The 20650-nt window shown below is 49.7% G+C and overlaps 1 long non-coding RNA gene across 1 annotated transcript; it reads left to right on the top strand.

Annotated features, from left to right (window-relative positions):
• The first annotated feature begins 5117 nt into the window (after positions 1–5117).
• LOC142486446 (uncharacterized) lies at positions 5118–9746 on the top strand. The gene is made up of 2 exons (XR_012798968.1): positions 5118–5740; positions 7037–9746. It is a non-coding gene; the product is annotated as an uncharacterized LOC142486446 (long non-coding RNA).
• Positions 9747–20650: the final 10904 nt, after the last annotated feature.

Genomic DNA, 20650 nt, shown 5'->3' with positions numbered 1-20650 from the left:
GCAGGGAGGGCATGGGGGCAAGAGGGCAGGGAGGGCAGGGAGGGGCAGGGGGCCAGAGGGCAGGGAGGGGCGGGGGGGCCAGAGGGCAGGGAGGGGCGGGGGGGCCAGAGGGCAGGGAGCGGCGGGGGGTCCAAAGGGCAGGGAGGGGCAGGGGGGGCCAAAGGGCAGGGAGGGGCAGGGGGGGCCAAAGGGCAGGGAGGGGCGGGGGGGGGCCAAAGGGCAGGGAGGGAGTCGGGGGGGGGCAAAGGGCAGGGAGGGGAGGGGCCAAAGGGCAGGGAGGGGCAGGGGGGCAAAGGGCAGGTAGGGGCGGGGGGGGGGGTAAAAGGGCAGGGAGGGGCGGGGGGGGGCCAAAGGGCAGGGAGGGGCAGGGGGGGCCAAAGGGCAGGGAGGGGTGGGGGGGCTAAAGGGCAGGGAGGGGGGGCTAAGGGCAGGGAGGGGCAGGGGGGCTAAGGGCACAGATGTGCGGGGGGGCTAAGGGCAGGGAGGGGCAAGATGGCAGGGAGGGCAGGGGGGCAAGAGGGCAGGGAGGGCAGGGGGGCAAGAGGGCAGGGAGGGAGGGGGGCAAAGGGCAGGGGGGGCAAGAGGACAGGGGGGCAAGAGGGCAGGGGGGGCAAGAGGGCAGGGAGGGAGGGGGGCAAGAGGACAGGGAGGGAGGGAGGGAGGGGGGCAAAGGGCAGGGGGGGCAAGAGGGCAGGGGGGGCAAGAGGGCAACGAGGGAGGGGGGCAAGAGGGCAGGGTGCAAGAGGCCAAAGGGCAGGGGGGCAAATGGCAGGGGGGCAAAGGGCAGGGTGGCAAAGGGCAGAGGGGCAAAGGGCAGGGGGGCAAAGGGGAAAAGGGCAGGGGGAGGGAGGGCAGGGGGGTAAAGGGCAGGGGCAAAGGGCAGGGGGCAAAGGGCAGGGGGAGGGAGGTCAGGGGGCAAAGGGCAGGGGGAGGGAGGTCAGGGGGCAAAGGGCAGGGGAGGGAGGGCAGGGTTCAAAGGGCAGGGGGAGGGAGGTCAGGGGGCAAAGGGCAAGGGGAGGGAGGTCAGGGGGCAAAGGGCAGGGGGAGGGAGGTCAGGGGGCAAAGGGCAGGGGGCAAAGGGCAAGGGCAGGGGGAGGGAGGGCAGGGGGCAATGGGCAGGGGGAGGGAGGGCAGGGGGCAAAAGGCATTGGGAGGGAGGGCAGGGGGGCAAAGGGCATTGGGAGTGGCAGGGGGGCTAAGGGCAGGGAGGGGTGGCGGGGCTAAGGGCAGGGAGGGGCAAGATGGCAGGGAGGGCATGGGGGCAAAAGGGCAGGGAGGGCAGGGAGGGGTGGGGGGGCCAGAGGGCAGGGAGGGGCGGGGGGGCCAGAGGGCAGGGAGGGGCGGGGAGGCCAGAGGGCAGGGAGGGGCGGGGGGGCCAAAGGGCAGGGAGGGGTGGGGGGGGCCAAAGGGCAGGGAGGGGCGGGGGGGAGCCAAAGGGCAGGGAGGGGCGGTGGGGGGGCCAAAGGGCCGGGAGGGGCGGGGGGGGGTCCAAAGGGCAGGGAGGGGCGGGGGGGCCAAAGGGCAGGGAGGGGCAGGGGGGGCCAAAGGGCAGGGAGGGGGGGGGCTAAGGGGCAGGGAGAGGCAGGGGGGCTAAGGGCACGGATGTGCGGGGGGGCTAAGGGCAGGGAGGGGCAAGATGGCAGGGAGGGCAAGAGGGCAGGGAGGGCAGGGGGGCAAGAGGGCAGGGAGGGTGGGGGGCAAAGGGCAGGGGGGGCAAGAGGGCAGGGGGGCAAGAGGGCAGGGGGGCAAGAGGGCATGGAGGGAGGGGGCAAAGGGCAGGGGGGCAAGAGGGCAGGGAGGGAGGGAGGGGGGCAAAGGGCAGGGGGGGCAAGAGGGCAGGGGGGGAAAGAGGGCAGGGAGGGAGGGGGGCAAGAGGGCAGGGGGCAAGAGGCCAAAGGGCAGGGGGGCAAATGGCAGGGGGGCAAAGGGCAGGGTGGCAAAGGGCAGGGGGGCAAAGGGGAAAATGGCAGGGGGAGGGAGGGCAGGGGGGAGAAGGGCAGGGGCAAAGGGCAGGGGGAGGGAGGGCAGGGGAGGGAGGGCAGGGTTCAAAGGGCAGGGGGAGAGAGGTCAGGGGGCAAAGGGCAGGGGGAGGGAGGTCAGGGGGCAAAGGGCAGGGGGAGGGAGGTCAGGGGGCAAAGGGCAGGGGGAGGGAGGGCAGGGGGCAAAGGGCAAGGGCAGGGGGATGGAGGGCAGGGGGCAAAGGGCAGGGGGAGGGAGGGCAGGGGGCAAAGGGCATTGGGAGGGAGGGCAGGGGGGCAAAGGGCATTGGGAAGGAGGGCAGGGGGGGCAAAGGGCAGGGGGAGGGAGGGCAGGGGGGCAAAGGGCAGGGGTGGCAAAGGGCAGGGGGAGGGAGGGCAGGGGGAGGGAGGGCAGGGGGGGCAAAGGGCAGGAGGAGGGAGGGCAGGGGGGCAAAGGGCAGGGGTGGCAAAGGGCAGGGGGAGGGAGTTCAGGGGGGCAAAGGGCAGGGGGAGGGAGGGCAGGGGGGGCAAAGGGCAGGGGGAGGGAGGGCAGGGGGGTAAAGGGCAGGGGGGAGGGGGGGCAAAGGGCATGGAGGGCAAAGGGCAGGGAGGGTGTGGGGGGCAAAGGGCAGGAGGAGTCAGGGATGCGTTAAATAACCCATTCCCCTGCGTTTTCCTCACCTTGCACACGGCCGCGCTCCTCTTCCTCCGGGTCCCGGCCGCCCTCCTCCTCCACCTCGGGCTCCTCAGCGGAGAGGCTGAGACGCTCCGTTGAGGAGAGGCGGAGAGAGGCGGAGGAGCGCCCTCGGGGACGGGGAGCTGGGGGAGCAGCCTGTGTGCAGGGAGAGCCGCTCAGTGCTCTGTGTGTGTGGGTGGGGGGGAGGGGGAGCGGGGGGGGGGGTGAGCGCCAGGTGAGGGAGTGGCCTATGGGTGGTGAGAGCCGGGGAGAGGTGAGAGTCCCCCGCTGTGTCCCGAGCGTTCGCTCCGCTCCCTCGCTAACTGTAGCGGCGCCGTGGGGGGGTGGGGGGGGGGGGAGGAAAAAGCGCGGGAAACCGGGAGACCCGGGGAGAGGAGGAGGTGCGCACGGGTCCCGATGAGCGCCGCGCACTGCGGGGGTGTGTGTGTGTGTGTGTGTGTGTGTGTGTGTGTGTGTGTGTGTGTGTGTGACCTTTGGCCCATCACTCCACCTCAGGCCAATGAGAGGTGTGCGGGGGCGGGCGGGCCAAGGGAGCAATCTCATTGGCCTGGCCCAAGGTCCAATCTGATTGCCGCTAGGGACACAGGGAGGGACACAGGGAGACACATACAGACATAGCCACATATGACTGTTTGAGAAATATATAGTAGATATATATATATATATATATATATATATATATATATATATATATATATATATATATATGTAGAGGTATCAGTACCGTGTTAGCCGAGCTTCAATAATCAAAAAATAAATAGATGATACCGTTCTGTGGCTAACGAAATGCTTTTATTTGTGCGAGCTTTCGAGATACACTGATCTCTTCTTCCAGCGATGTTACAATGAATGAAGCAAGGATAACTTAAAAACAGTGTCTCTTGGAATGTTATCTGTGCTGTTCCTTCCCCAGTGTGGATGTGTTTTATGGCTAGAGGTGTCAAAGGGTAACTGAAAGCAAGTGAAGAAAGAGTGTGTATGTGTATCAGTGTGAATAAAAATGAATGGAGAGCCCACAGTATAAACAGTGCTCTACACAAGGTGTGTGTGGAGTGAGAGGGATATAAATGGTGTGGGTGGGTGTGGAAATGTGAGAGTTTGTATTCACTTTTATTCACACTGATACACATACACACTCTTTCTTCACTTGCTTTCAGTTACCCTTTGACACCTCTAGCCATAAAACACATCCACACGGGGGAAGGAACAGCACAGATAACATTCCAAGAGACACTGTTTTTAAGTTATCCTTGCTTCATTCATTGTAACATCGCCGGAAGAAGAGATCAGTGTATCTCGAAAGCTCGCACAAATAAAAGCATTTCGTTAGCCACAGAACGGTATCATCTATTTATTTTTTGATATATATATATATATATATATATATATATATATATATATATATATATTGTTTCTTTTATTTTAATATTATTTTTTCATGATGAATCCACTGTACAAAGGAATGTGTGAAGGGTGGGTATGTGTCCAGGATGGCTTAACCCCTTAATTACCTTTGCGGTTAGTACTTGATAAGGTGATTAAGGGGTTCATTGATATGTGAATGTCATTGCAATGTATTGGCTATGTATTATTTTGGGAACGGACCACAAGGATGATGCTGGCGATGGGGCCTTCTTATCTCCCACTCACTCACCCAAAACCACCCACCCAGTCACTGACCCCACCCACTCACCGACCCCACCTACACACTCACTGACCCACCCAGTCACCGAACCCAGTCACTGACCCACCCAGTCACCGACCCTGAAAAAGTCACCCAGTCACCGACCCACCGACCCAAAGTCACCCACCCACCCACCGACCCAAAGTCACCCACCCACCGACCCAAAGTCACCCACCCACCGACCCAAGTCACCCACCCAACCACCGACCCAAAGTCACCCACCGACCCAAAGTCAAACCGACCCAAGTCACCCACCCACCCACCCACCGACCCAAAGTCACCCACCCACCGACCCAAACTCACCCACCCACCGACCCAAAGTCAAACCGACCCAAATTCACCCACCCATCGACCCAAAGTCACCCACCCACCGACCCAAAGTCAAACCGACCCAAAGTCACCCACCCAGTCACCGACCCAAAGTCACCCACCCACCGACCCAAAGTCAAACCCACCCAAAGTCAAACCCACCCAAAGTCAAACCGACCCAAAGTCACCCACCCAAAGTCAATCAGTCAAGTGTCACCCACCCACCCACACAGTCACCCACACACTCAGTCAACTCAGTCACCCACCTAGCTGTCAAGGGGGGGAAGCCCAACCCTGTCGTCCGCCCCCCGAAAATTACATCCCGGGCAACGCCGGGTCTCTCAGCTAGTATATATATATATATATATATATATATATATATATATATATATATATATATATATATATATATATACACACACATATACACACATACATATTCACATACACACATACATACATACATGTGTGTATATATACACACACACACACGCCCCCATTCCCCTTCAGTTGAAGGTGGCAATCCTACCGACACATCATTGCACTTGAACGCTCTCCATCCGATCAGTACTTTGTTATGTTAATGTAGGCATATAAAATACTAGGGTACAATATTCTTCAACTAAAGGAGATTTTACTCTAATATTGATAGCGCCCTTACCGGTGATGGACGTGCACCGCAGGCATTTGTGCGGGAGTCCAGTGAGGGCACCTTTTCTCCAAGCTTAAATATGAAAATACTTCAGCATGTGTTGCAGTGAAAGGGTTAACCTGTTCCCCTTGTCCCCGAGCACATTTCTCTCCTAGATTTGCCGTCTTTCCTTTAAACAGTCGCTGTATCTGCTGTTATTATCCGACCCTGTGTTGTTGCTGACGTTACTGTGTGAGAGATCCCCCTCTGTCTCACTATTGTGCGTGTGTGCGCGTGCTCTCTTCCGCCCCTCTCTGCTGTGAACAGACACTAAGGATTGATTTTTGTTTTTTGCGACAGAAAACATCCCTGAGAAGTGAACCCCGGAGGTAAAACATTTCTGCCCCAATGTACCGATCATCCTGGTGGGGAACAAGAAAGACCTGCGTAACGATGAGCAGGTCTGTACCCCTCCTGCATGTCTTTTCTCCCTGCTTCCCAGGGTACGTACCGCTAAAGGTGCTTCCGCCGCTATCTCAATACCACAAGGCATGACATCACAGCTTCCTTTTGGCCTGTGAGACCTTTAAATGGCCATATTTAGTGCCCAGCCTTAGCGGTTACTGGCAGACCCTTCAGAGCTAAGGATCTCGGGAAGCAAGGGCTTACCATAGCTGAAATGAACATCTTTCTGGTGACCCCCAGCTTACCCACTGGGGCAACAGCAAAGTCTACGCAAACATGAACCTTTAAAGGGAGCTGATCATGGCCCCCCGAGTAACACAAAATGGCCACAGTGTCGGAGTCTCTGGCAGCCAATAGAAAGTTGCAATGTCATCGGGGGAATTATGTTGCAGCCTTTTATTTGTGACCCTGCAGACATGGCACAAAAATCTACATATCTCAGGACACAGGTTCCCCGGGGGGGATTTCTTTTTAGTGTGGGCTCTGAATTAATGGGGGCCGATTTTTATTAATGAGGTGCTTCCTGTAACCTTGGCCCACCAGGCCCCTGTCAGAGTGGATATGGATATTCGCTTCTCCTCAGCAGAGGCTGACGTCACAAAAGGGGCTGAACCTTTATAGCGGCAATTTGCTGTGTTCCACTTAAATATAGAGTCTCTCTCGCTATTCTCTGAGACTGGCAACATTCCCACTTCAGAGATACCAAGCCCTGAGCAGCAGGCCACCAGGGGCTGATTAAAATGGCTGCAATAGATAAACTTCCAAACCACAGCAGCCGCACTGCAAACATGACGTTGTTGCATTAAGATCCCCTCGTTAAGGCTGAGCCCGTATGTAACCACAGAAGTTAGATTTAGAAGGGTTTGTCTTTAGTTTCTTTGGTTACATGTTTTCAGCGTGTTTATTACGTGTGGCTTTACGTTCATTTAACCATTCGGCTGCCAGAGGGTCTGCAACACATTGCTCTGCACAGTTACTGGCGCCTCTGTTAGGGAAGGGGACTGTTTTAGGCCTGTAATGTGTTTCCTATGTAAGTGCTGGTAGTTGGGAAATAAAATTGGACATACAGCGCTGCCGGGATGACGTCCCCTGCACCCAAACTTCAGTTCCTGAGAAAAGAGGCTCATACTGGGATTCAAACTGACCTCACCTACTTCAAAGGAATTAACCCTTGCATTGCAATTCATTGTACCTGTCGGTCTGTGATGTATTGGCTCGTAATGTAGTATCACACCGTTCTCCGGAGAGCCGCTCACCATGTTAATCGTTCCGCCGTTCTTTCCGTCCCGCAGGAGCCGGTGAAGCCGGAAGAAGGCCGGGACATGGCCAACCGGATCGGAGCCTTCGGGTACATGGAGTGCTCTGCGAAGACGAAAGACGGAGTGACGGAAGTGTTCGAGATGGCCACGCGGGCAGCCCTGCAAGCCAGGCGCGGAAAAGAAGTTTATCAATCATTAGTGTTCTTACCGGCCTTTGTCTTTGGTTTTCATTTATTCTGTAATGAGTTAAGAGATTTTATAAAAAAAATAAGTCATCTTGCTGCCAGTATTTAAAAGCTAATGTTTTTTTCCTTTGATATATATAAATATATTATATATAACTTCACTGTGTTAGCAGCACCAGACTAACTCTGACATTCCACTCTAACTCCAGCCCTGAAATTAATTGGGGTCACAATGTTCCCCAGCCATAATTAACAAAGGGCAGAGGGTTTACCCTTTAAAACAACACCCCATTGATAATAATTCCAGCTATTCGGGGATTTTGTAGAGTAACGGCGAATGTAATCCTCCATCTTGTCTGCGCATCGGTCTTGACTTCCAACAACGTAGCTACTGGTGACCAGTTCAGTGGGAGAGTTTAAGATGGCAGGATTGGCGCTTACAACTTGGGCTTTTCAAAGCTGTCAACGAGTGTCCTGGGTATAATAGTAAAGGTGCGCTTCAGGAGTTGGGTTACAGTAAGACAAGATGTCCCCGAAGCTGAAGCTACGTATTAAGGAGTAACAGCCTGGAGAATACACATCAGTGGCAGTCGTTCCATCCGCTGTTTCCTCATTAATGTGACGGGATTAGTTGTTTGCCTGTTGGAGCCGTCACTCCCTGCTTTACCCTGTTAGGCCATCACACCGTGATACGCCGCTGGAAACATGAGCTAGAGATGTGGGGTTTAGAAGTAATTGATGGGATCTCTGGCGCGAGAGGAGTATAGAAGTTATTTTCCCATCAAATCATTACCCCCTGGGATGCCAAATGGTCAATAAGGGGGTTTATATTTTGACTGTAACTGCTGCAGTGGCCGGAAATAAAACAGAAGTCCCTACAGTGACCTGTCCATCACATTTTGTGGCATTCGTAAATAAGAATAATTTCTACAATGGTTTTTTTACCTCGTTTTCTAAAGCCTGTTTGCTTGGAGCAGTGAATCCCTTTGCAGTTAAAAGTAAGTAGGTTTCTGCTCTGGCATTACTGATGGCAAAATAACTCCTGTAGTGAATTGCAGACAGTCCAATCTAGAGAATCAAACGGCAGTTAATAACATGGGTTAGAGCGCTATTTCACTGAGTCATTCTTACTGAGGATCCTTTGCAGTGTTTGCGGGGCAGAGGGACTGCAAATTACGTACAGACATCATTTTACTCTAGAAATCCTCATTGGGGGATAAACACTTTTTTAACCATTTGCTGCCAAAGAGGCCGACAGCTCACTTTGTTTCTTCGCATTGCAAACACTCTGTGTTGAGATTGGGGGTGGGGCAGGTTAGGAGCTAAATATTGAAGTGTTTGAACACTATTTTATGCTAAAAATGCACCCCTCTTCTTCCCCCCTCACCCCTCTCCTTGCACATTGCACGGTAACCGTAGTAACCTGCCGCGATACCTTGTGATACCTTTTTCATACAAAGAATAGTAACTGCTGGCCTTATTAATCTGTCTGGACGGAGCACGGGTGAGAGTTGAACCGTGCACGTGAAAAGACCTCCGAGGTTTGTTAAACACTGATTAAACTGTAAATAATTTGGTTCATTAAACCTTAGGCTGTCCCTATTGATGTACAAGTCGTTACCTGTATTTGTTCGTCCTGCTATTTGTCCTCCTTTTCTTGGAGACGATGTAGCAGGGGATGTGAACATAAGAGTGGGAGCCCTCTTCACATCATTGAGGGGGGGGGGGGGGGGGAAGAGAGCTGGTGGTGACCACATGGCCACTACCCAAAGGGTTAAAATGTCTGAATCTAGAAGGGGTGTTCAGGTTACACGTTACATAATGTGATGCGGCTGGGAAGATGGGTCATAAGAACTGACCAAATTCCCCATTACACAATGAATCTCAACACAACATACAGGAACATTGAATGTGTTCATCTAACAGATGTACGTTGGACCCACAGAGCACTTTACCCAACGAGGACCTTTCGGCTATTGAGCAAACTGGTCTTTTAGCCCACGGGTGGCTAATTGCAGTCTGCCAAGGCCACCATGATGTCGTTTTGACGATATCCCTGCTTCAGCACATGTGGTGCAGTTGACTGAGGCATCTGTGCTGAAGCAGGGATATCCTTAACCTGACCTGTTGCTGGCCCATCAGGATTGGAGTTGGCCTCCCCTGCTTTAGTGACTGAGAAAAAACCCTCTGTAACCCTATTTAGTTTGGAATGATGAATATTTTAGATCGCAATTTGGTGTCTCATGATGCGTCTCCCAAAAAATATCTGAGGTTCTCTAACTCCCGCCCAGGGCGCTGAAAATGTTTTACCAGTTGTGTAAATGGGCTTGTCTCACGTCTGCTTTCACTATTCGAGGCGAAGGGTGAGAACCCAACTCCCTCCCTGCGCTGATGAAGCTCTGTGTTTTTTGTATAATTGGAATACCTAACTGTTACTTGTAATCTCTGGGTAAGAATATTATTATTTTTTTTTTTTTTTAAATAAAGTGTTCTTGAAAATGTCCACGAAAAAAAATTTGAGTTAAGAATGTTTGTCAGGAAATAAAAAATAAAAATCATTTAATGTGTAAAGGGCTTGTTTTCTGGTCTATTTGTATTGTCATTAACCGTTCTGGAACTGAAGGGGTTATCTCCAGTGTTTAGATAGAATATTACAGCAGCAGTCCACCCTGATTGCCTTTTTACTTGCATTACTTTGAGGTCGCCTCACGCCTTGATTTTTTATTTTTTAAATCCCATGCGGCGTTCCTTAGGTATAAGGGTTTGAAATGTGATGTGTCCTGGAGATTAAAATGGAGTTCTCACCAGAGCCCAGTGTAATGTAAAGGTTGCGCTAATAACCGCAGCTGTTAGTTGAAGCAATCATAATTTCCTGTTCACCATGGCAGTGGGCATCGTAGGGTTTTAGTCTATCCCCAGCGGAGTAGGACAGGAAATTGAATTCTTGTAGGTAGGCCATAAAAGGCCCCTCCCACTAACTGCAGATAGTCTGGATGCTCCCATAGCTGAAAAATACAACTGATGTATATTAGGCATACATAGGGAGGAAACTGTGCCCACTGCCACGGTTCCAGGAAAAGAAAATGACTGTAAGTTGGTTACATTTTCTCCTTGTCTGTCAGCACCATGGGTTATAGATGACACCTTCAGAGGTAGAGCAGGATGAAGCTTTATTGTGCCCTTTTAACTGCAGTGGTTTTCTTGTGTTTCCTGATAAGAGCTTGTACTGTGTATTTGTAGGCGGTTCCCTCAGGGGGTCTCTAAACCAGGTACCCCACCATTGGGTATAGCTGTTTTTCCTTTACAGGCGGTAGAGTTCCTTATCACTGGGGCCAAGATGTTGGACAGTGGCTCTGTGCAAAGACACTGACGGTAAACATGACATCGAGTGTGAAGCAGGGGAACCTGGTTCAATTCCCAGTGTCTGCTCCTTGTGACTTTGGACAAGTCACTTTATCGCCCTGTGCCTCAGACACCAAAATCAACCCAAGCCCCCCCCCCAAAAAAAATTACTGTGGTGTTGGGTACACTATATGGCCATTGTGAAGCACTTTGAGCCCATTGGGAGAGGGGCGCTATATGAAATTTACTATATCACCAAGGTGGTGTCTGGAAAGACAAACCATTAGCTTGTTCAGGATGTGAATAGCTTCTACCTGACATATAAGAAATGGTGCAATGCTTGCATAAAGGCAATGGAGGACAATACCATCCACATTCAGAGCTTTGGGATGGTTCCAGTCAACAATGCAGCAGACCTTTTGGCTTTAAAACTGCTAATTTACAGATTAATTTACAAGTTCTTCAATGCAAAGAGAATATCAGAGATGCTACTCCACATCCTCACGGGAATCTAGCTGGGAAGCCTGAGCATGAACAGAATTCCCAGATTAATCCGATGAGGGGGAAATGAGAGAAGAATATTCAAGTTTTGGAACGGAAGACAAGCTGGTGAAACGAGTAAAAATGATGATGGGGATAGAAGCGAAAGAGCTTATAAGGAAGCATGACTATGTTCATGAGTTCACATTGAAGGCCAAGAGTCTTTCCAGTGTGCACATCAATCAAGAAATTGATTAGTGAAGAATTGCAGCATACAGACAAAAAAAACCCATCCTTATCGAGAAGGATTATCCAAACGTACTAATTTGATCCAGAGAATGCCAAAACTTTGGATAGTCCTCCAAAAGTAGACATACCAGTAGCAAGGCTATGCCGAAGATCGTCCATTCCTCTAGATGGCTCAAACTTCCGGGATCTAATGGATGAGCGGAATGTGCATTGAGAAGAGTATTCTTGACGGCAAGGACACTGCAATTCAAGTGTGGCATCAGCCTGCGTTAGCAGGTCATGAAGTGCATGGGTAACCCAAGTAGAAGACGGTTTAAGGGCGTAAGTTTCAAGAGATTTAATCTTTAAACTATTTCTGTTGATTTGTCTGGGTATAGACTACTTTTGTGATGTATCTATGGAGTCTACCTGCCTAACAGCTGAATGTGTAGCTCTGTCAACAGTGTCCCGCACGGCATTATACCTAAAAACGTGGAAAGCAGAACCCGCTTTTAAGAACCAGCGTTGCTCCATGCCATTCGGGGGCTTATTATTGGTCGAAGCAGAATTAGAGAAATTGGACTGGTTGCCGGGTGAGAAGACGAGAGCCTTGGGCCGTGCGTATAGTGCCGGCGACGCGAATTCGACCGAAAACAAACACATTGCCGCCGCGTGCACTTGTATTACACGCGACGTTGCCGTTGCGAAAACCCGCCGCCGGCAAAATTAGATTTTTCAAGGGTCATCGCGTCACGTGACGGCCCTTGAACAAATCAAATTGCGGGAATCCTGCGATGCGGCCGACCGGCGAAAGGTGACGTCACCCATCGTATCGCCATCGGCAGCACTATAAGCGCAGCCTTACCCAAGACCGTAGAGCTACTAAGACCCACAGGTTATTTTTTCGTGGCCTAAGGCCTCAAAAAGAACACAGGTCATAGAAAAACTTCAGAAAGCGGTCGTCATCCTTCCGGGGTGGGAGGAAAGCAAAGAGGTGGTCCGCAAATGGGAGGAAGACTGACATTTTGCTATGAAGTGGCAGTAGATAACATCATTAGGTCCGTCAACTAATACAAAGAAGTAATTCAATCAAATTCACAGGCAGGCCTGCAAGAAGATTCATCATCAGGCCTTCACCAGTGTGCCTCATCAAAAGAACAGTGAGGGGCAGAATAAAAATTCAAGGGGGATGGGGTGGTAAGTATAGAACCACAGCATCAAGAAAAGAACAGATTATACCCTATAAAGTTCATGATTCCCAAAACATCAGATGGATTCAGGTCAGTCTTGGATCTAACATTCATAAATCAGTATGTCCACGGAGTATTTAAAAATGGAGGCATTAAAATGTGTCATGAACATATAAAATCCCCCAGCTTTAATGGCAGCAACAGAGTTAAAAGACTCTTACCTGCATATTTCCATCTGCAATGCTCACCATAAATTATTGGTTTTGCTTCAAGACCCTACCATTTAGCCTGTGATCTGCTCCCAGAGACTTGAGAAATGTAATGGTGGTGGTAGTGGAAGCAATCGGGGAGTAAGGTATATTTGTAGTACTCTATCTGGATGACTGGCTACTAAAAACATCACAAATACTCCTAGAATATCACATCCAGTGTCTACTGGAATTTCTATGGGATCTAGGCTGGGTCATCAATTGGGGATAAAAGCAAATTGAGACCAACAGAAAGCTTTCAGTACGCTAAGCCATGAGAGTGCCAGGGCTCCTGTCAGCCTCCCATAGAAGCAGTTCCATCGGCAAGACTGCATATGCATCCACTCTAGATAAAAGTACTGTGGGAGTGGGAAAGAAGTTCAAGGTCACTAGAGAAGTAGTTATATCTGGCAACAGACCAGGACCTATCTGACGTAAATTCACTGGCACACACACATGATTCAGAGGCCACGGCACCAGGCAGAGAGAAAGTTAGAACTAAGGGCAGTCTTCAAAGTGTTGGAAGCTTTCTAAGCCCAGTTGAAAGGCAAGCCTATCCGAGTACATTCAACCAGAGGCGGATTTCACATTAGGCCCCCCCCACCCCCGTCCATATACAGAGGCCCTGCTCTCTTCCCCACTGATTGCCAGTGGAGAGTTTGTGGCCTCTAAAGTTCTTACCTTTTCCATCATGCCACCCTCCTCCTTCAGCGTTGCAGCATCAAATGGCGTCACTTGACCACGGCACGTTGCTTGATGCGTCAAATGGCAACGCACCGCCTTGTGACGTTGCAGCGTCGATGCCATGACAGTGAAGAAGGGCGGCATGAAGGAGGAGCGTGGCACAAGGTAAGTGCCTAAGGGCGGCATTTTTGAAAATCTGCCAGTGTAGACAATGTGGCAACAGCCACATATAAATTACCACGGGGTACAAGAAGCCTAACACTCATGAGAGAGACTATGAAGATACTGTCATGGGCAGAGAACAGCAGTTTATGTCGAAGGAAAGGAGAATGTCAGTCAACAAGCTCTGAGAAACCCCAAACGAGAATATATAGGTATTGTACTGTTTATTTTTTTCACATTGGAAGTAGCTTTGGGCATCTTTATTTTTTGTTGTATACATTTAGCCACGCCCACTAGCACTCCTTTTGACACTTGTATACATATATATTATGTGGTAATAGTAGGGGTTTCTCAGAGCTTGTTGGGTATCTGAGTTTCTTAACTGTTTGCAGCTGGTCTCAGCTGTTTTTGGGAGGTTAGTGCCCCCCCTCCCCCCCAGGTTTAAGCTCGCCCCTCCCCACTTTCCAAGTTGGCAGGTCAGTTTTATTTAGCTGGGTTACGACAGATCCAATGTGATCATTCTTCCTGTAATTATACAGCTACATAAGAATTTTAACTCCGGTAGTGTTACGACCTGCTAACGGTCATGCCTTGAAAGTGGCAGCAGGCTTAAGACGCTTTGGCCAAAGGGTTAAACTAAATGACCCTTTTCAAGAGAATATATAGGTATTGCATTTGTATTTTTGTCACATTGGAAGTAGCTTTGGGCATCTTTGTTTGTTTTGTTTTTTTGGATTGTGTCAGTCACCAGGAAATTCTACAGGGAGAATGGTCCCTCCATCAGAGAAGAGAAAATACAAAACTCGGATGGTTATGTTCTCTCTACCAGAAAGACTGTCCGAAACATTTAGATGCGATGATGCGGAAATGGGATTTTATATTATTATTATATATTCCCTCAAGTTCCAATTGACGGAGGTGGCAATCATTCCGTACTGGCCCAGGAGTGCTTGATTTACAGACTTGTTAAACCTACCAGCAGAACCATGCTGGGTACTTCCAAACAGGAAAGGACCCTCGGTCTCGAGGTCCAGTACACCACCCCAACATAAAAAGGCTGAAGTTGACAGCTTGGAAGCTGAAAGGGTAATAATAAGACAATAAGGACTATCTTCACCATTGATAGAGACTCTGTTACAGTCTTGTTAAAGGGTGACCGCCAAGATTTACATGAAAGTCTGGAGAAGATTCCATTGGTGGTCCACAACCAAGAGAAGTAGTCCATAAACGGCTTCCATTAACCTGATCCTGGATTTTTGCAGGATGGTTTCCAGAAAGGACTAAACCCAAACACGTTAAAAGTTCAGATTGGAGCAATCAGGTTGCAGCCAATTGCACATAGGCCTCTGATAAAGAGATTAGTCCAGGCTATTCAGAGCATCAGACATAACGTTAGAGATCGAATTCCAGCGTGGGATTTGAATCTAGTACTACAAATTCCATGCAATGCACCGTTTGAATCTTTGCAGGAAGCCGACATTAGTAATCGGTCATTGGAAACGGCAATCGTAATCTCCGTGACCTCTGCCAGTGATGAGTCCGTGAAATACAGGCCCTTTCAATAAAGGAGCCCTATTTGTCAATCCATGAAGACAAGGTGGTTCTGAGGACAAATCCTCAATTCTTGTCCAAAGGTGTCATCATTCTGTCACACAAATCAGGAGATTGTACTACCTTCAATGGTGTCCACATCCAAAGAATGAGAAAGAAAGGAATCTACATTCACTAGATGTGATGAGCGGTCTGGTGGAACACCTGGGGACAACTCAGGAAGTCAGAAAGCCAGCGCTTCCTGTTTTTTAGGGAAAAACAAAGAAGAGGATTCCAAGAGATGTATCATAAGATGGATCATACAGACAATAAGCTTGACGTATCAAAGATCCAACATGCAGATACCAACAGGCTTAAAAACCCACTCTACTCGAGCGGTACCGCCTTCCTGGGTGGAGAAAGCACAGGCAGCAGAGCAGATCTGTAGGGCCGCACTTATAGTGCCGGCGACGTCGCCCAAAAACAAATACATTGGCGCCGTTGCGTACGCTTATAGTAAGCGCGACGTGGCAACGCGGATTTCTGCAGCCGGGAATATTTGATTTTTTAGGGGCTGTCGCGTCACATGACAGCCCCTGAACCAATCGATGGCCCGGTCACCCTCGCCCGCCACTGCAAAGCGAAATACAACTTTCGCTAGCGGCTACGGGTGACGTCATCGGTCGCGTTGCCCGTCGCGGCCACCATACGCGCGGCCTTAATCAGCTACGAACATAAGAGTTGTAGAGAACTGCTCACCTATTAAACAGAAGGTCCTAAAATGGTAGGTGCAAAGGAGGTAAAATACTTATATGACAGAGAGTGAACAAAGAAGTTCAAAGGTACCCCTATATATGCACTCTAAACCAAGCGTGTATATGTTTCTTAGGCCATAAGGTAAAGAATCCCTATACCAGAAACAAAAGCGAAAATGGCGCAAAAAAAAAAAAAGTTTTAATACATATATATATATACAGTGTTCGACAAACCTATACATTTGCTCGCCCCGGGCGAGTGGATTTAACATCGTGGCGAGCTCCTATTGGCCCAAGCAGCACACGTGTGGTACTAGGTGGCGAGTAGATTTTTTTGTTCGGCGAGTAGATTTTTTGGTAATTTGTCGACGACTGTATATATATATATATATATATATATATAATTACACTCAAAAGAATAAAATGTGGGTATAAACTTAACCCCTTGGGGGAGCAATATAGAGTCAAGATGGGGATATGATTGGAATAGGATATGTCATGGGTGACTGGTATCAGAGATTAACCCTATCAGCTCCTGCGCATAATTTTAACATGTGATGCCCATAAATTAAACACATTACCTATGTATAATCAGTGGCCTGCAGCAGTAGTTATGCAGAAGTTACAATAAAGGGCGCCAGGAACTTTTGTAGTACAAACTTTATTCGCATCCATTTATAAATGCGCCACATACAAGGGCAGGCTTCACATAGACATTAACTGGTGTCAAGCAATACGCGTACTCTGTGCTTCTTCCCTTGGTAACTCCAACACTAGGGAGCTTCTTAGGCTTCTTTAGGATCCCATCCCTTTGGTAGCTCTTACTCATATGAGGTGTTTATATTTGTGTCCTTTAGTAATGTTAGATTGGCAATCTCTTGTATATGTAATCCCAGCAGTTTATAGCAAGCAACACATGCACACTGCCCCCCGTAGCAGGTTCCTCTCCAAGGGACGTGACTGTGATGAGCCAGTGAAAAGGCTGGTGAAGGAGGAGGGTCTAAGAGTGAGCTTTAATAGGGGGGCAGCCATGAAAGTTGGAGTCAGACCTGCGCAGGCCTGGCAGAGCGAGGCTTAATCGTGAGCCAGCTGCGTGAGGGACCTGCACGTGTCCCACATAGAGGCTGCCGTGGCAGACCGTACGGAGGACAGCCTAAAGAGCTGAATCACCCACCCACAGAGACCCAGAAGGAGAGACTGCCGACAGAGAGGATCCCTCCGACAGGTCATAGGATAAAGTGGTACCAAATCAATCCTTTACGAAGTACAGGCTTGCTACAACAGGTATAACACATGAGCTCCAATGTTGTACCGGTACTTCAAATAGAGGCCTAACCACCTAGGACTTGGGAGGCCTATTACCGATGTAGCCCTATGGTCTGTTGCACTCGCCTCTCCAAATCCCCTGCGGCTGTTTTTATTTTTTTCATCCATGCGCGCGGAGTGCAAGTACGAAGACTTAATGGCCCATCGGGATTAATACAGCGGGGGTCCCTGCGTCTGAATGGGACTCGTGCTGTGTGAATCTTACCGGGCTGCACCTGTCTGTAAGAATAGACTGAATCAGTCACTCCCTCTGCGCCTATAACAGGCGATCACGGGGCTTTTATAACACAGTATGGAAGCAGGGGGTCACCGGAGCTGAACTGCATTAATTTCAGCCTCCGGGACCCCCTGTTTCCCGAGTTACCGGCCCCGGTATGGGGTGCCGGTATCTCCCGTGCGTTTAAATGTCCAGGTCACGTGACAAAGGAGATTTAAACAATGCTACCTGATTGGCTATCTGCCCTCCCTTTTTGATGATGATGTCATGGGAGACCAGGACTATCACACCAGGACTATCACACCAGGACTATCACACCAGGACTATCACACCAGGACTATCACACCAGGACTATCACACCAGGACTATCACACCAGGACTATCACAGCAGGACTATCACACCAGGACTATCACACCAGGGATCAATTCGCCAGACAGAACAACAGAGTAGAAAAAATGGAATTTATTGGAAAAAAGGTATCCACAACTGTTACATATTTTAAGGCGCGCAGGGAGAGTGATTGAGTCTCACGCTTACTGCGCGTCTCTTACAGACAGGTAGTACGTCTGTACAACACACATTCACCCACTGGGATAGCTGGGGATACCCTGCAGGACTAGACGCAGGGACCTCCCTGACGAGATTTCCCCTGTTCTTATCCCACGAAGTGTCTTCTGGAACAGGACTCCGGGCCTGGCCCCAGCACTGGAACCGACGCCACAGAACAATACTTATCCTGGGACTGAGTCTAAGAACAGGCCCCTCCCCCCTCCCCTCCCCCAGCTTTTATATACCCCATGGCACAGCATGGCTACATTTAGGGAGGGACATTGGCAGCTGCTCCCATTATGGCCCAGCCCCTGATTTGGTGAGTTTAACAGGCAACATTAAAAGAGAAACATGAAAACAGTTACATGAAAGGTTACACAACATATAGATATAGATAGATAGATATACACACAATACAAATGTGTTACTGACAGGTAGGGGTAAAAGCAGTCACATCTACGCTTACAGACGTCACATCTACGCTTACAGACGTCACATCTACGCTTACAGATGTCACACCACTCCAAAAAATGAAAGGCATCACATGGTATTTCTACCAATCCGATTGGGGGCGCCTCTAACAGGTGATCGATCGCGCGGCTTGTATTTTAAAAACGCAGTATTGAAGTAGGGGGTGTATACGAGTGTACGTGTATGTTAATGCGGGTGTATACGAGTGTACGTGTATATTAATGCGGGTGTATACGAGTGTACGTGTATATTAATGCGGGTGTATACGAGTGGACGTGTATATTAATGCGGGTGTATACGAGTGTACGTGTATATTAATGCGGGTGTATACGAGTGTACGTGTATATTAATGCGGGTGTATACGAGTGTACGTGTACATTAATGCGGGTGTATACGAGTGTACGTGTATATTAATGCGGGTGTATACGAGTGTACGTGTATATTAATGCGGGTGTATACGAGTGGACGTGTATATTAATGCGGGTGTATACGAGTGTACGTGTATGTTAATGCGGGTGTATACGAGTGTACGTGTATATTAATGCGGGTGTATACGAGTGTACGTGTATATTAATGCGGGTGTATACGAGTGTACGTGTATATTAATGCGGGTGTATACGAGTGTACGTGTACATTAATGCGGGTGTATACGAGTGTACGTGTATATTAATGCGGGTGTATACGAGTGTACGTGTATATTAATGCGGGTGTATACGAGTGGACGTGTATATTAATGCGGGTGTATACGAGTGTACGTGTATGTTAATGCGGGTGTATACGAGTGTACGTGTATATTAATGCGGGTGTATACGAGTGTACGTGTATATTAATGCGGGTGTATACGAGTGTACGTGTATATTAATGCGGGTGTATACGAGTGTACGTGTACATTAATGCGGGTGTATATGAGTGTACGTGTATATTAATGCGGTATGGAGTGCCGGTATCCCCCTGCATTGTTTAAATCTCCCGCGTCACATGACGGGACATTTAAACGCACAGGAGATACCGGCACTCCATACCGGGGCCAGTAACTCGGGAAGCAGTTTGATTCAAATCAAATAAAAGCCGCACGACCGCCTGTTGAAGGCGCGCAGGGAGAGGGACTGACTCTGTCTCACGCTTACTGCGCGTCTCTTACAGACAGGTGCAGCCCGGTAAGATTCACACAGCGAGATTCCCATTCAGACGCAGGGACACCCGCTGTGTTAATCCCGATGGGCCATTACAGCCTGCTACGCACCGTCCCGCGGAGCGTCCACGCTTTGCGCACCACGCACCGTCCCGCGGAGCGTCCACGCTTTGCGCACCACGCACCGGCCCCAGCTCACGGCAGCTGATAGAAACAAAAGACTGCACCTATAGGTTGACTATAACGCATAAACATGCGCAGCGCTAATGTGAACTGCACAGAGAATTGTACTGTGACTTATATGTGGTGATCAATGCGCTAAGGGTCACAAGGTTATTATTAACTCAGACTATATATTAACTATATATTAACTATATAATATATACATACTGTATATACATACATACACAAGTCCAAGTGTTGTGTCCCCTCACTTGCTCCACGCATGTATGGCATCTAATTGTGTTTAGCTCAATAAATTGATTGGTCATTCTACAAATCCGTGTGTCCTGTCTTCCTTCAGCCATTACGTGTGTTGGATTGGATGCGGCCTATCGTTCAAAGACGGGAGCACCAGTAACTGTATCTTTTCACTTTTCATGTTATTTTGGTGTGCAGCATTTACCCATATTCGTATTGGTATCTAACATAGACATACGGACTCAGGCCCCCACCTCGGCACCATTCGTACAGTCTGAGTGCCCTGTATCTGGTAGACCCTGGTTGGGGGACACGCACCATTATCGGGGGTCATTATCTCTTCACTGTGGACGGCATTCTTCCTCTATCCTTATCAGATAGGGAGGTTACTGAGGGCCTGTCGGTGGGAGTACACTCTATCTTCAGGGATCAGTATCCTGTCACTCTGCGTGCTGCCTTCCTCATCCATACCTATTGGATCAGGGCCTTTACTGAGGCCTTCCGGCGGGCCTGACCCAACGGAGTTTCTACTCGGAGAAGTCCCTGCTGAGCACGTGCCTGCTCCTCTTCTGGTCAGACAACAATCTCTTCATTACGATGGGCTCTGTCTGTAAAGGGCACGTTCCCTACCTTAAAAAAAAAAGGTGACAGGACATCCTTACTACAAATAACTATACACCTAAATATATATACATACAGTGTTCGACAAATCACCCAAAAATCTACT

This window comes from Ascaphus truei, unplaced genomic scaffold (genome assembly GCF_040206685.1).
Source record: "Ascaphus truei isolate aAscTru1 unplaced genomic scaffold, aAscTru1.hap1 HAP1_SCAFFOLD_872, whole genome shotgun sequence".
NCBI classification, from domain to species: Eukaryota; Metazoa; Chordata; class Amphibia; order Anura; family Ascaphidae; genus Ascaphus; species Ascaphus truei.
Note: the sequence above shows the minus strand (reverse complement) of the source record. Positions and strands in the feature narration are given on the sequence as shown.